The following is a 3,309-nucleotide window of genomic DNA, read 5'->3' as shown; positions in this document are numbered from 1 at the left end:
AGAGAGAGAGAGAGAGAGAGAGAGAGGGAGAGAGAGAGAGAGAGAGAGAGAGAGAGAGAGAGAGAGAGAGAGAGGGAGAGAAAGAGAGAGAGAGAGAGAGAGAGAGAGAGAGAGAGAGAGAGAGAACGAGAGAGAGATGCAGAGACAGACAGGCAGACAGACAGACAAAGGGAAACAGAAAGACAAGAAAAAAAAGCATGGAGCCAGTCGACAATTGATCCATCAGAACTATCTGCCCTTTCAGTTGATGTCATTAGTGATGTATTCTTCTAAAAAAATTGTCAGCCAGAATTGATTGACGAAAAAAAAGTACATTCATTCTCTATCTTTTTATTATTCTTTTTATCATTATCGCTATTACTATTGTTGTAATCGTTGCCATTAATACAATTATTGTCAATATCATTATCAGTTTTATTATTATTGTTGTTGTGTTTATCATTATTATTACTTTTATCATTATCATCATCATTATTATAATGATTGATAGTATCATTGTTGTTATCATTATTATCATTATTACTGTTATAACTATTTTTATTACTATTATCATTATTTTTATCAATATAGCTATTATTATTATTTATCATTATTATTATTATTATCATTATCATTATCTTTACCATCATTATCATTATCACCACCATTATTATGACCATGATCATTATTATCTTCGTAATTACCGATTTTATTATTATCATTGTTACCATTATTTTCTTTATCATTGTTATTTTCACTATTATCATTATCTTTACCATCATTATCATCATCACCACCATTATTATGACCATGATCATTATTATCTTCGTAATCACCGATTTTATTATTATCATTGTTACCATTATATTCTTTATCATTGTTATTGTTAGCATTATCATTATCATCATTACTACTATTACCACTATCATGTGTGTGCATGTGTGAAAGAGAGAGAGAGAGAGAGAGAGAGAGAGCGAGACAGAGAGAGAGAGAGAGAGAGAGAGAGAGAGAGAGAGAGAGAGAGAGAGAGAGAGAGAGAGAGAGAGAGTCTGGTTATCTGTCTCTCCCTCTGTATGAGCGCGCGCATGTGCGTCCCCGAGTAAAAAAAAACTCCCCTGAAGACCAATTCACAAATAAATAAGCATAATCGCCGCCTTTGCCAAGGGCGCAACAATGCCCCCGCTGCCTCCCTCGCAATCCATATTCCTCTCATTGTCGAAGGAACGCCATCGGGAAACAATGCGCCCTCCCCCTCCGTCTTTTTCCTCCACGAACTGTCTCCGGATAATCTCGCATCGGGTCCGGAAACAGCAGTCGTTATTCCCGTCACTGCTTCGGACGCATTAGGATAATGGATGGAATTTTCTGCTCCCTCGCTGCAAGGACTTAGTCTCTCCCTTGGCGGCCTGGTGAGGCTCGGCTTCCTGTTCCCTGGGACGTTCTTTTATCTTCGTCTTTTTCTTTTGTCTTGTTTTTCTTTTTTCATTTTGTTTTTATTTTGTGTGTTCTTCATTTTTCTTTTTTCTTGTTTTGATTTGTCTTTTTTTGTAATTTTCATGTAGTTTTCCCTAAATATATATTCAAAAATATTTTTCTTTTTATATTCGTTATTGTATTTTGTATTTTTGAATGTCGATATGAATAGATACAATAAAAATCTTGATTTCAAATCTTTCATTGTATTTTCATTTTCATTTCATTATTTTACTTCATTGCTTCTTTCTTATCAGCCTTGTAAGTCCTCTCTCTTTCGTTTTTTTTATTTCCGTTTTAGACTCAGAGATGAAATTTTCTGTACAAACAATGAGCACACACTTTTGAGATCTTGTAACGTACGCAATATACAAAGTTGTTTCATACAAAAAACACACGTGTGTGTATATACATACATATATATATATATATATATATATATATATATATATATATATATATATATATATATATATACACACATATATATATACATATATATATACATATATATATACATATATATATATATATATATATATATATATATATACGTGTGTTTATGTCTTATTCATATATATATATATATATATATATATATATATATATATATATATATATATTTATATATATATATATATATATATATATATATATATATATATATTTATATATTTATATATACATATATATACATATACATATATATATATATATATATATATATATATATATATATATATATGTGTGTGTGTGTGTGTGTGTGTGTGTGTGTGTGTGTGTATGTATGTACGTATGAATATACATATATATGTGTGTGTGTGTGTGTCTGTGTGTCAGCCAGTAAGAAGCTCTAGATCATTTGATATATTCCTTTCCAAACTAGTGTGACTCTTTTGTCGTCTTGCAAGCGTCGCGTCCGAGTTCCTTGAACCTGAGGATCAAAGGCAAAACGCAGCAGCTTAAAGAAACAGGAGATTCATTAACGAGCAAAGAAACAATCCTGCGACAGCGAAAGCACACACACAACTTCCGCTCGTGTCAACTTCCCAAACTTCCCGGGGAGGGCGAAGGCTCGCAAACCAACTGTTGTTGCCTTTGTTCTTTGCGACGAAAAGATGAGAGCAAAGATATCATCCGGGCGGAAACGAGGTACAAAGAAACTTTGTCACTTGAAATTCATCGGAGATGTTTAACGCCTCGCGAACTTTATGGCCGCGCACGTGAGGCAGAAAATGTTAATGTAATTAACTGCGAGGAAGCGATTTGTCTCGCTCCGCTGGCAGTCGAGATAGGGAACTAACGATGAATCCATTGTGGAAGAGAAAGAGGTTTTCGGAAGTTGCTGCGGGCGGAGGGAGATGCATGGAGGGGGTGGGAGGAAGAGGGAGGAGAAAGGGCTTGATGCGTGACGACTTGGAGATTCACTCTATTTGTAATAAATGAAAAAATAAATTTGCAATTTGTGATCAAGGTTTTAATGTCAATTGTTTTTGTCTGACAATAATCCCGATCTGGAAAGTGGCCAACGCACACCAAACGATTTTCACCGAATCACTTGAACGCCGAGGAAGTTTTGGTCATTGCTGGCTGTCCGTTTGCGCTGCAACAGGGTGACGCAGAAACCGTTCCAACTAGCCAACGATCCGAGGAGATTCCACAGTAGCTCGCCACTGAATGTTCGGGGAGATATCGGCAGTTGCAGCGTTTCCTGAGCTCTAGGGGCCCCATGGCGCGTGAAGGGCTTGTCTGGCCTTGCTGATTGCCAGGAGCCCTTGAGTCGAGATCGGGCCGCCCATGGCTTTGTGTTCGTTGCCTTGTTACTGTGGAGGTCTCATGGTCGTTCTCACTACTTAC

The sequence above is a fragment of the Penaeus vannamei genome, chromosome 30, assembly GCF_042767895.1.
Source record: "Penaeus vannamei isolate JL-2024 chromosome 30, ASM4276789v1, whole genome shotgun sequence".
NCBI lineage: Eukaryota > Metazoa > Arthropoda > Malacostraca > Decapoda > Penaeidae > Penaeus > Penaeus vannamei.
Note: the sequence above shows the minus strand (reverse complement) of the source record.